Raw genomic sequence first — 14,463 nt, 5'->3', positions numbered from 1 at the left:
TCGTGGAATACATATATCTATTGAAGATTAGTAATCACCTGCCAAATTATTGAACGATTGTGATATCCAGCAACCATGACATAATCAGCATAGATGAATAGCAATACACATGAATAAAATATTCAAGAACCAAAAATTAGACAGGGGACATAAAGAAAACTTATGAACCAGGCCAACACCAGAAATAACATCAAGTAATTGATAAACTTCTCACAAAATTAGTATTAAAACTTAAAGTGTAAAACTATTGATCTTCAATATATTCTATTAACTTCGAGAAAATATTATTTCACATTCATATGAAAGGCAACAGAAAAGATCCATAATGCTACACGTAACAACAGAAAAGATCCATTTATATAAAGAACAAGAAATTGGATAATGCTAAAAGAAAAACTTTATGGAAAGTTTCTTTTTGAAAACGGTATTTTCATTATTCGGTGAACCAGCAATCGATAAAGCAATTTGAATAGGGTTCTTACCGGTTCTTTTCCGATCAGCAGTAATACGATGCAGCAAGGAGGATGAAGCAGAGAAGGAGCTCGTTCAAGAATAGCAAATAAGAAAAACCCTAGCCAGATTGGTTACTAGAGAGTGCGCTAAAAATTTGAGAAAAGTTATTAAAAGGGGAAAAGTTTGCCGCGTTTAATTTTGGCGGAAAACTGGAAAGTTTTAGGCCACAACCCACGAACCTTCTTGGTAAAATATTATGTATTGCCAACAAAAAGATTTTGTTGTTGCAAATTCTGTTTATATTTTAAGTTTATATATTATCTTAAAAGTTCTATTTTTTGCAACAACTAAAATCAGTTGTTGCCATTTATTAAATTCGGCAACAATACCATAATTGTTGCTAGAATATTTTTAAAATTTAAATTTTATTATCTGAACCATAGAATATGGCAACAAAATTAATACGGTTGCCAACAATAAAAATTTGTTGCAAAAAAGTTTATTCTATAGCAATAAATTTGTGGAATTGTTGCCATTTATCCATTTTTGCCAACAATATTTCAGTTGTTGCTAAAACATTGTTGCAAATGCCATACTTTCTTGTAGTGATTCTCCCCATACACCTGCCCCTCTTACTTTACAGATACGTTTACCATGGATCTTCTTTGCCACCAACTTCACTAGTTAATCGTTAGTTCTTTTGCTATTCTAAAATATCTTGTTATTCCTCTCCTGCCAGGTGAAGTAAGTGCAACATCCCAAGATGATTCTATATACTTTTGCTTCCGCCCCTTTCTAGGAGCATGCTTTTCAGCCCAAACTTGCTCTCCAGGCCATTTATCAGCTTTCCTATATATCCGTTGTCTGTGTAACAATCTTTCCCAACAGAGTATTGTCACACCTCCTTTTTACATACCTGCTAGGGTACGAGGGAGTTTTTCCAATTAAAGGACAATCGAAACGGGATTGGTTTATTAATTTCAGAGTCGCCACTTGGGAGATTTAGGGTGTTCCAAGTCACCAATTTTAATCCCGAATCGAGAAAAAGAATGACTCCATATTACAGTCTGCGCACCAGAAATCCGGATAAGGAATTCTGTTAACCCGGGAGAAGGTGTTAGGCATTCCCGAGTTCCGTGGTTCTAGCACGGTCGCTCAACTGTCATATTCGGCTTATTTATCTGATTTTAAATACCATTATGAACCAATGTGCCAATTTTAACTTTTTACCGCTTTATTGTTATTATTTCAAAAGGATGTGAACATCGCTCAAAACATGTCTTTGGACTGCGTCACATGAAATGCACCCACAATCTGGAACATATTTTATTTGATGTTTTGAGATTTGGATCTGGGTCGCATGAAATGCACACCCCAAGTTTTAAGAAAGTAGATTATTAAACACGCACCTAAAGAAGAATATCGTGTTATTATTTTGGGAAGGGCCGTGAAATTTGCTAAACGGCCCGTCCCGAAATCTAAGTATTTAATATATACATTTAGAGGGCCCCGCAGCTTCTACATTTTTGTTTGTCGAGGCTCGTCTCATTTTTATTTTAAAGGATAAACCTATAATGACTATATTTCCTATTAAGTTCGTCTCTAAAATAAAAGAAAATCTCTTAATTATTTACATGCTTGCAGATTATTTATAGCAAGATCCGAAATGCTTTTACAGAATAAGGAAACGTGACCATGCATACGGACAGCTGATCGAACATTATGGGCCCAAATCCAGCTCATGCGGAATGGGCCAGATCTGGGCCACTGTTTATCCGAGGCGGGTCTGTTTGGTATGTTTTGACCTGTGCTCGACCTTCATAAGGTTGAGGGGCGCGGACTTGTGCTAATTGTTATAAGGGTGTGGCTTGATAATTATAACGAGGCAGTTTATCAAAAGAGAATGAAAATTAACTGAGGCGGATAGTTTTATTCTTTGACATGCATTAAAAGAGAATGCTAATTACAAAACACAACTAATTTCCAAGACATAGCCTAGTATACTGCCCATCCTTTTGTCTGTCAACCTAACCGACATATGATATTAAACCATACTACATTTTTTGTATTCACTATATGAAAGGACCAACTCCAATACCCAAACAAGATTGTAAACCATTACACACTACATGATCATCTATATAGCAACTACATGTGGACATAGATGTCTTCAAATCTTCCCTTTTGTATTCATGCTCGACTTTCAAATTACATGGACAATATTAGTTGTGTACCTGGTATAGAGGAACAAAAGAAGAAGGAAAAGGATCAGCTGAGTAGTACACAGCAAACAACAGCAACAGCAGATTCACAGCAACAACACAACAACAACAACCAACCAACAATGATGAAGCTCAGCAAGGAGTCGAGCAACAAATAAACAATCCCAGAAAAACAGAGTAGGAAATAACAGCCCAGAATGTTGAATGTAACAGCAACAGAAATCCAATGACCACAAGAAAGCTTGGCAAACGACAGAAAAGCAAAACCACAAAGACAACCTGATCAAACTGGACTCTTACACAGTTTCTTCTAGACAATACTCATTCACAATGTTCTGAAATTTATTTCTGTTTTTCCTTTTTCAGTTTTCTTACTCACAGAATCTCTCAAGACTCCAAAAAAATGAACTCCTCCTTTTCTAATGGAAGGTCTGCCTCTTTTATAGCCTAACCTTAACACTTTGCAGTCTGTTTGACAACTCAAAATTCCCCCTCCCTGTTGTTTTTCCACTCACTTATTTTAAATAACAAAACTCCCATGAAATCCCTGACAGCCCCTCTCTCTTTTTGTTGTTAAAGTGTCCTAATCTCTTGTTTATTTAACCAAAGTATGGGCAGCAGGAATATAATCTGACAGCACATGCTGTCCCATTATTTTAATTCCTTAAAGCTAACCATACACAGGCTGCCCACGGTCTAAACCAAATAAACATGGCATCATATTTAAAATCAAAGTCTGAACTGCCATTATAGCCTTCCCCTAGATGTTCTTTAATTCAATTTGAACAAAATCAATAGGCAATACAATTCAGTTCCTAATGGGATTCAAATACGATCACAGCAAAAATAAACAACATGAATCAAGTTGTTACCATTAATGACTGAAACTAATTGACGACATATATCGACTCGACTATATTAATCGTAACACATAACAATCAATCGTTCATATAAACAACACGTACAGAGTCCCGAATGACTTCAGACAACTTTGTTCAATCACTGGAAACCTATATGAATTAACTCGTTTGACGACTAATCTAATCGAACATGTATATCACAGAATACATTCAAATCATACACAGAAAACAATTGACCAAATAAAAGGTCTTTACAAAGACGGAAGACATTAAGAAAAGTATCAAAAAACACCGAACAAACACAACAGAACATGCTAACATACTCATCCACACAAAAACAGAAAAGGAAAACTTACTAAAAAATGTTCAAAGCAGGCCGACCCCAGTCCGAATTAAATTTGACCATTTGAGGCCAAACAAACTCTAACCAGGGTGTTCTCAAACCGAGAACACCTTGGTTAAGGTCTATTAGACCTCAAACCCTCTATGAAGCAGGTCGGGTTCCTCAGGCTCTTGTGTTCTAAGGTTCAGATTTTCAGATCTGGTTTTTTAGGAGTTGTGGGTAGATTCGGACCAAACCAAGTTTGGTTTGGTCACGAGGAGGGTCTGGGGAGTGTTTGGTATGAAGATGGGGAGGTTTGGTATAGATCGAGTTTTGTCTCGAATCTTCAAATCCAGATTCGAGACGATAGAAGGTGATTCGAGGTACATGGCTAGTGGATTCGTGTTCAGGGTGGTTGGATGCTTCAAGGATGTGAAGGGGTGGTCACCGGCATTCATACCGCCGGGTTCTGGTGAAAAGGAAACTAGGGCGGCGTTAGGGTTTGGGGGTTTCAGGGCTTGGGGAAGGAGACGAGTGAAGGGTGGGGTTCGGATAGGGGGCGTGGGGTGTGAGGGAAAGCTTATATACGGAGTAGGGGATTGGATCTGAGCCGTTAGATCAGATGATCTCAACGGCTTGGATCTGATGGTGAGAAATGAGACGGGGTCGTTTGATATTTAAACGGGGTCGTTTGGTTTAAGTGAGGGGCTGGGCTGAACCGGTTATTGGGTCGGGTTATGTTAAATGGATCTGGGGGTGTAATCCTGGCCGTCGATTCACTCGAGATCAACGGCCCAGCTTAGACGGGACAGAACGACGCCGTTTGGACCGTGTCCGGGCAGCCTGTGTTTGGGCTGTTTTTGGGCCTTAAAATCTTGAAATAAATAGGCCCAATCCGGTTTTCTAAATAATTTGCACTCTTTTTCTTTGTTTTCTAATTTTAAAAATTCAACTAAATTAAAAAATGAATTTGAAATACCCATTAATCAATACTTAACACAATTATTCACACACCTATATAAGAAAAATTTAAAATGGTTAAATTACAACCTAGAAATGCATACATATCTTTTTGTATTTTGTTTGATTAATGATTAAATGCAAAATGGACAGGCCCACAAACACATGTCACGGAAAACTCGAAAAATTGTACAGCGAAGTCATTTGTCACTATTTTTATTTTCTTTTGGAGCGATTGTCTGTGAAGAAAAAATCACGTGCTTACAGCTGCCCCTCTTTGCCCGAAGACACGAAGGGTTTTCGCGCAAAGATAAAGCGGGCAATTTTTGCTCGTCCGAGTACTCCGTGTTAAGCATTTTTTTTGAAAAAGATTTGACCGAACCTTTGCTTCATAGGTTTCCTACATATCCTGGACTGAACAGGAATCAAGTCAATGTAGTTCGGGAAACTTTGGTAGCTGGGACTACCGTGTGACTGTAGTGCTCGCTGTTGTTGTGCGTTGTTTCATGCTGCTGCAGGATGCTACCGCTCAACCGATCTCCCTGTTACATTGCTCTAAAAGGAAAAAAACAAGAAGTTAAGCTAGACTAATGGATCATGAAGTCTCATCTATCTTCAACTTGTTCTTGTTGCCTTGCTTTCTTATCGGCTAATGCTTTCCTCTGATGCCTTTATTTTGTGAACTTGGGGGATGATACTGGTCCTTCGCCTTTTCTGAATGCCACTTTTCATCACTTCGCTTGATCTGCTGGGAGCATGCGCTCTTCTTCAAGCCTTTCAATTGTTTCTTCGGTGGTATGGCTTTTTCATCAAAATTGTTATGTTGGGCATGCTATAACGTTCCCAAACTGCTTCTTTTGAGACGCGTTCCTTCTTCCTTTTGAATCGCGCGCTTGCCTTTGCAGCCTTCTGCTTCTTGGTGTTGGGGGATTTTATTGTTTCCTGCTTGGGGATCTCTGTTGTAACCTTCCGTCTTCAGGTGGGGTTACTGATTCCAAAATCTAGAGCTAAAAAGTATTCCCGCATTATACTGGTGGGCGACCTAGAACTTAAAAGTATTCCCGCATTATACTGGTGGGCGACCTAGAACTTAAAAGTATTCCCGCATTATACTGGTGGGCGACCTAGAACTTAAAAGTATTCCCGCATTATACTGGTGGGCGACCTAGAACTTAAATGTATTCCCGCATTATACTGGTGGGCGACCTAGAACTTAAAAGTATTCCCGCATTATACTGGTGGGCGACCTAGAACTTAAATGTATTCCCGCATTATACTGGTGGGCGACCTAGAACTTAAATGTATTCCCGCATTATACTGGTGGGCGACCTAGAACTTAAATGTATTCCCGCATTATACTGGTGGGCGACCTAGAACTTAAATGTATTCCCGCATTATACTGGTGGGCGACCTAGAACTTAAATGTATTCCCGCATTTTACTGGTGGGCGACCTAGAACTAAAATGTATTCCCGCATTATACTGGTGGGCGACCTAGAACTTAAATGTATTCCCGCATTTTACTGGTGGGCGACCTAGAACTTAAATGTATTCCCGCATTATACTGGTGGGCGACCTAGAACTTAAAAGTATTCCCGCATTATACTGGTGGGCGACCTAGAACTTAAATGTATTCCCGCATTTTACTGGTGGGCGACCTAGAACTTAAATGTATTCCCGCATTATACTGGTGGGCGACCTAGAACTTAAATGTATTCCCGCATTATACTGGTGGGCGACCTAGAACTTAAATGTATTCCCGCATTATACTGGTGGGCGACCTAGAACTTAAAAGTATTCCCGCATTATACTGGTGGGCGGCCTAGAACTTAAAAGTATTCCCGCATTTTACTGGTGGGCGACCTAGAACTTAAATGTATTCCCGCATTATACTGGTGGGCGACCTAGAACTTAAATGTATTCCCGCATTTTACTGGTGGGCGACCTAGAACTTAAATGTATTCCCGCATTATACTGGTGGGCGACCTAGAACTTAAAAGTATTCCCGCATTATACTGGTGGGCGACCTAGAACTTAAAAGTATTCCCGCATTATACTGGTGGGCGACCTAGAACTTAAATGTATTCCCGCATTATACTGGTGGGCGACCTAGAACTTAAAAGTATTCCCGCATTATACTGGTGGGCGACCTAGAACTTAAAAGTATTCCCGCATTTTACTGGTGGGCGACCTAGAACTTAAATGTATTCCCGCATTTTACTGGTGGGCGACCTAGAACTTAAATGTATTCCCGCATTATACTGGTGGGTGACCTAGAACTTAAAAGTATTCCCGCATTATACTGGTGGGCGACCTAGAACTTAAAAGTATTCCCGCATTATACTGGTGGGCGACCTAGAACTTAAAAGTATTCCCGCATTATACTGGTGGGCGACCTAGAACTTAAAAGTATTCCCGCATTATACTGGTGGGCGACCTAGAACTTAAAAGTATTTGAAATTGTTTCCCCGTTCTTCCGAGAAATTTTTTTGACAATCGGCAGAAAATTTTCTGCCCCGGTTTTTGGTGACTTCCCTGGCGTTGCATCTTGCTGCCATCATCAATCCTTTGTTTTCCTGCAGAAGACAAAAGGATTTAATTAGTTTTCATCGTGGTGGTAGAGGGTGCCTTTCTGGCGGATGATTTTTCCTTTCTTCTCTTTTCTTGCTCTATGTCCCATAATTGATTAGTGGACAGAGTTGCCTGCTGGGGGTCTCTAGCCTGCTGGGGATTGGCTTTCAATTAATCCCCTTTTCTGCTTTCTCTTTAAGCACATGCTGTGGGAGTCTGCTTTTAACTCCCGAAACCACTCCCTTTAGGAGCTTACTTCCTCCAAAATTGTCGGGCACGATCACTGCATTGCCTGGGATCAACTTTTAAGACTGTTTGTATTATCCTGCATTGGATGAATTCCCCTCCGGTTTTTGGTAGTATGCTTTGAAAAATCCTTTCAAGACAAATTTTAGGAAAAGAAATGAAAGATAGAAAAAAGGAGAAAGTCTTTCTGAACCAATATTTGGTGGGAGAAGAAACTCAAAAGAACTTATCTGGAGGACATGACTGGTCCTCGTGATCATGACGTGCACCATAGATTCCCGACCCAGTCTATTTGTACCAATCGATTTGCCTGATGGTCTGATTTGCTGGGGATGATAAAGGAGTGTCCATTCGTTTCGAATGTGGTAGCTTTTGTTGATCTGTCTTGTCGCCTCATAGTGCCCTTCGAGGGGTTTTCACTAATGAGACTCTCTCTTTTCTCTCATCTCCCGGCGCCTTATGGTGCCTGTGAAGGTTTTCACCAATAAGACTCTCTCATTTCATATCCCTCATCTTACATCGCCTCTCGGTGCCTGTGAAGGTTTTCACCGATAAGACTCTCTCATTTTATTTCTTTCGAGGAATCGGGGTGTTGTAGATACGACCCTCTCTCATGGAGATCCCTTTGACCATCAATTCAATCCCAGTCTTATGATCTCTTCTTTGCTGGGGATCGGTGTATTATTCTCGACTTTATTTGCCTGACTTTGCATCTGTTGGATATTGATCGGGAGGTCTTTTGGACGTCGATGTTGGTTTTGGTGTGGGGTTAAAGAAAGGCTATAAAAATGAAAATAATTTGATGGGTGATGTGCTACAACTTTTGGAATCAAACCTTTGTTGGAACTTAAAACATAACCTCTGCCCCAGTTTTCTTGCTTGGGGAATTTATTTTTTTACACTTATGTTGCGCTATGTGCGTTACGCACACTGTGCCTATTATGCACACTACGTACATTATGCATCCTATATTCACTATGATGCATACTATGACCGAGCCGTGAGGCGCCTACGTATCCTCTTTGAGGAATCAGGTCAAACGTAGTTCCCACGGTTTTGTATTTCATATGATTTTATCTTCCTCTTTTTTTTTTCTTTTTTTTTTGTCTTTTCCATTAGTGATTCCAAAAGAGGGGTATGAAAGAATAACTTAAGGCTCAAAGGGGGAAGCAAGGGTTAAAAAGTGTTTGGATAGAAGAAAAAAAATTGCCTCCGTCATCTCATTATCCAATAAATGCCAAATACAAACAAATAAACCAAAAATTGCCATAATTAAAGAAGTTACGCATAATATCTCTTGACTGCATCTGAATTGATAGTCATGTCGACACATCTACCTTCGACATCTATCAAACACAAAGCACCGTTGGACAGTACTCTGGTCACGATATAAGGCCCTTGCCAATTTGGGGCGAATTTGCCTTTTGCCTCGACCTGATGTGGGAGGATCTTCTTCAATACCTGCTGCCCTACTTCAAACATCCTGGGGCGCACCTTCTTATTATATGTTCTTGCCATTCTCTTCTGGTACAGCTGACCATGGCACACTGCTGCCAATCTTTTCTCATCTATCAGGCTCAACTGTTCTAATCGAGCTTTGACCCATTCATCATCATTAATCTCGGCTTCAGCGACAATTCGGAGGGACGGAATTTCAACCTCCGCCGGTATTACGGCTTCAGTTCCGTACACCAACAAATAAGGAGTTTTACCTATGGAAGTCCGGACAGTAGTGCGGTAACCCAACAAAGCAAAGGGTAATCTCTCGTGCCATTGTCTAGATCCTTCCACCATCTTTCGCAGTATCTTTTTGATATTCTTATTGGCTGCTTCGACCGCCCCATTCGCTTTGGGACGATATGGGGTGGAATTGCGGTGTGTAATCTTGAATTGTTGGCATACCTCTCTCATCAGGCTGCTATTAAGATTCGCACCGTTATCCGTGATGATCACTTTTGGGATCCCAAATCTGCAGATGATATGGGAGTGAACAAAGTCCACCACTGCCTTCTTGGTTACTGATTTGAAGGTTTTAGCCTCAACCCATTTGGTGAAGTAATCAATGGTCACTAGAATGAACCTATGACCGTTGGATGCTGCCGGCTCGATGGGCCCAATGGCATCCATGCCCCATGCCACAAACCGCCAGGGTGCTGACATCGTATGTAACTCCGTTGGCGGAGAATGAATCAAATCTCCATGTATCTGGCACTGATGGCATTTCCTTACGAAAGTGATACAGTCGTGTTCCATGGTGAGCCAATAACACCCTGTTCGAAGGATCTTTCTTGCCAATACATATCCGCTCATGTGTGGCCCACAAACTCCAGCATGTACCTCTGCCATAACCGTCGTTGCTTGACTGGCATCTATGCATCTCAACAATCCCAAATCCGGGGTTCTTTTGTACAATACTCCTCCGCTGAGGAAGAAACCATTCGACAAACGCCGAAGGGCTCTTTTTTGGTCTCCAGAGGCATGTTCTGGATATATCCCCATTCTGAGGTATTCCTTGATATCATGAAACCAGGGTTCGCCATCTGCTTCTTCTTCTATGGCGTTGCAGTAGGCGTGCTGATCACGGACCTGGATGTGCAGAGGATCAACATACATTTTGTCAGGGTGGTGCAACATTGATGCTAAGGTGGCCAAGGCATCCGCAACCTCATTGTGAACTCTCGGGATGTGTTTGAACTTCACCGATCGAAATTGCTTGCTCAGGTCATGCAAGCATTGTCGGTATGGTATGAGTTTTAGATCTCGTGTTTCCCATTCTCCCTGAATTTGGTGTACCAAGAGGTCCGAGTCTCCCAAGACCAAGACGTCTTGGACATCCATGTCGGCAGCCAAGCGCAGACCCAGAATGCAAGCCTCATACTCGGCCATATTGTTGGTGCAATAGAAGCGTAGTTGAGCCGTAACAGGATAATGTCGTCCTGTTTCAGAAATGAGTACTGCTCCTATTCCAACCCCTTTCGCGTTTGCAGCTCCATCGAAGAAAAGCTTCCAACCTGGTTCCTCGGGTAATTCCAACTCGTTTGTATGCATTACCTCTTCGTCAGGAAAATACGTTCTTAAGGGCTCGTATTTTTCATCAACGGGATTCTCCGCCAAATGGTCTGCCAGCGCCTGGGCTTTCATGGTCGTCCTCGTCACATAGATGATATCAAACTCTGTGAGCAGAATTTGCCACTTTGCCAACCTTCCCGTGGGCATAGGTTTCTGAAAGATATACTTCAATGGGTCCAAACGGGATATGAGATAAGTAGTATACGAAGACAGGTAGTGCTTCAACTTCTGAGCTACCCAAGTTAAGGCACAACATGTTTTCTCGAGTTGAGTGTACTTGACCTCATGTACTGTGAATTTCTTGCTAAGATAATAGATGGCCTGCTCCTTCCTTCCTGTGTCATCATGTTGCCCCAATACACAACCAAATGAATTTTCCAAGACCGTTAGGTAAAGAATTAAGGGCTTCCCAGGCTTCGGCGGGACCAATACGGGTGGATTAGACAGATACCCTTTGATTTGGTCGAAGGCCTCCTGACACTCTGCCATCCAACCTACCGCAACATCCTTTCTCAGCAACCGAAATATGGGCTCACAAGTTGCTGTGAGTTGGGCGATGAACCTGCTGATGTAATTGAGTCTACCCAGCAAACTCATTACCTCTGTTTTGTTCCTTGGCGGTGGCAAATCTCGGATGGATTCAATTTTGGATGGGTCTAACTCAATTCCCCGCCGACTGACGATGAATCCTAGCAGCTTTCCTGATGGAACCCCGAATGCGCATTTGACCGGGTTGAGCTTGATATCATACCTTTGGAGTCTTTGGAAGAATCTCCTTAGGTCTGCTACATGGTCTTCCTGACGCCAAGATTTGATGATCACATCATCGACGTACACCTCGATTTCTTTGTGTATCATGTCATGAAACACAGCAGTCATTGCTCGCATGTATGTTGCCCCGACGTTCTTCAATCCGAACGGCATTACCCGATAGCAGTAAGTCCCTCATGGCGTAATAAACGCTGTTTTTTCGCATCTTCCTCGTCCATTAGGATCTGATGATAACCCACATAGCAATCTACAAAGGATCCGATATCGCGCCCCGCACAATTATCGATCAAGATATGGATGTTCGGCAATGGAAAATTGTCCTTGGGACTTGCTTTGTTGAGGTTGCGGTAGTCGACGAACACCCTGATTTTTCCATCCTTCTTTAGGACTGGTACCACATTGGCCAACCACTCGGGATATCGAGTGACCCGAATGACCTTCGCTTTCAACTGCTTAATCACTTCCTCTTTGATCTTTACACTCATCTCTGTTTTAAATTTCCTTAATTTTTGCTTGACGGGAGGGTATGCCGGGTCAGTGGGCAATTTGTGAACCACTAAATTGGTGCTTAATCCAGGCATATCGTCATATGACCATGCAAAAACATCTTTGAATTCCATGAGGGTTTTGATCAATTCTTCTCTGACATTTGGCTCAATGTGGATGCTAATTTTGGTCTCTTGGACGTTATCAGCGTCTCCTAGATTCACAGCCTCAGTGTCATTTAGGTTAGGCTTGGGTTTCTCTTCAAATTGGCACAGTTCTCGGTTTATCTCTTCGAAGGCTTCACCTTCGTCACATTCAGATTCATCATCACGAACGACCTCTTGCATCATTGAGTCGGATTCAGATTGATTTATTAGACTAGGTCGAAGATCCGCTGTGCATGCCATGTCATTAGAACCAGTAAAAAGAGAACTGTTCAGAAAGGAAAAGAACAAAACAAAATTAAAATGGGACAAAAGAAAAGAACTTTATTAAACTTGCGGGATAAAAGGGTTCACACTTTTACAAAAACTAAAGTAAAATTTGGATTACACCCTTGAATAATCCGGACAAAATAAAACACACAAAACATAAATCAAAGCCTACTACCAAGACTCCCCTCGGACAGGAAGAGGAGTAACTGTCCAATTGTTGGTCTTGGCCTCAGGCCCCACAAACTGTATCTCTGCTCTGCTGGAACCTTCTCCAGCTTCCACCATACTGACATCCGCGAATAGCCTCTCAAAACTCTGATTCAGGTCTTCATTTATACCGATCAAAGGTCCTAGAATCTTTGGGACCGGTGACCCCTTGGCACTTGCTTTAACAAAAGACCTTGAGAGGCGTGGCACTGGTTTGGGCAGAAACCAGACCCTGTTCTTCATTTTTCGCGCTTGCTTCCTATCTGTTGCGGTTGGTTTGAACCCCAATCCGAAAGTTTCCAGATTTTTAGGAAGGGAGACAGGTTGGACAATCCCTTGAAGCTCGACTCCTAGGCCGTTTCCCGGCACAAATCCATTACCCAGCATTTCAGAGACCATCATGACTGTTGCGGTAGCTACCCTAGGGTGTGGGATGATTTCTCCTTCAGGAATTTTGTTGGCCGACCCTGTATCGAAAATCTGGTAGACCCAAGGACCTTTGTCATCAGCGGTCTCTATGAAAGGTACAATGGCTCCGCCCGTGATGCACGTTGTATCCTCGCCGTGTAACACGACCTCTTGTCTTTCCCACTCGAACTTCACCATCTGATGTAGGGTGGAGGGCACTGCTTTTGCTGCATGAATCCATGGTCGTCCTAACAGCATGTTGTAAGATACTGTGGCGTCTAACACCTGGAATTCCATGGTAAACAGGACTGGACCAATGGTCAGTTCAAGTACAACATCCCCTACAGTGGCTGTTCCGTTTCCGTCAAACCCTCGGACACAGATACTGTTCTTGTGGATCCTTCCGTGGTCGATCTTTAACTGGTTCAAGGTAGATAGTGGGCAAATATTGGCGCTTGAGCCGTTATCCACCAATACTCGAGTTACCACCGAGTCTTCACATTTGACAGCTAGGTATAGAGCTTTATTATGCTCCGTACCTTCCACTGGTAGGTCATCATCTGAGAATGTTACCCTGTTCACCTCGAAAATCTTGCTGGCAATGGTTTCCAGGTGGTTTACAGAAATCTCACTGGGTACATGAGCTTCGTTCAATATCTTCATCAGGGCCCGACGATACTCCTCAGAATGGATCAGTAATGACAACAGTGAGATTTGGGCCGGTGTTTTTCTCAGCTGCTCGACCACAGAATAGTCTTGTACTTTCATCTTCCTCAGGAACTCTTCAGCCTCTTCTTCGGACACAGGTTTCTTGGTTGCAACTGGGTTGGTTCTTCTTAGCTCTACCGGGGCAAAACATCGACCTGATCGAGTCAACCCTTGTGCTTCACAACTGACTTCTTCCACCTGTTTTCCTTTGTACATCACCACCGCCTTTTCATATTTCCAAGGCACAGCCCTGCTGTCAATCATCGGCAGCTGAACCACAGGCTTTATGGTCACCAGTTCTCTACATACCCCTTTTAACACGACTGCCGGTGTGGGCGGGATCCCTGATATTACCAACTTTCTTGGCTCGGGTTTGCTTGTTATGGCGGACGGGCTCTTTCCCAATATCACTACCGGCTTGTCGCCTTCTCCCTGCGACTGTACACTCGTTCCTCCACTGGTTGAGACTTCTTTCGGGGCGGCTTAGATCATCATCACTGTTTGTGAGGGTTTTCTCAATTCTCCTCCCTCACACACCAACTCAATCATGTGAGTTTCGCGGTGCGCTGGCAGTGGGTTTTGGTTGATGTTAGGAGCCTCCAGTGTCTAGACCTCGATCTTATTGGTGTCAATAAGATCCTGTATGGCATGCCTTAATTTCCAGCACTTCTCGGTATCATGCCCGAGCATCCCTGAACAGTATTCACAACTGATTGATCGATCCAAATTCTGAGGTGGGGGATTTGG

The sequence above is a fragment of the Nicotiana tabacum genome, chromosome 16 (genome assembly GCF_000715075.1).
Source record: "Nicotiana tabacum cultivar K326 chromosome 16, ASM71507v2, whole genome shotgun sequence".
NCBI classification, from domain to species: Eukaryota; Viridiplantae; Streptophyta; class Magnoliopsida; order Solanales; family Solanaceae; genus Nicotiana; species Nicotiana tabacum.
Note: the sequence above shows the minus strand (reverse complement) of the source record.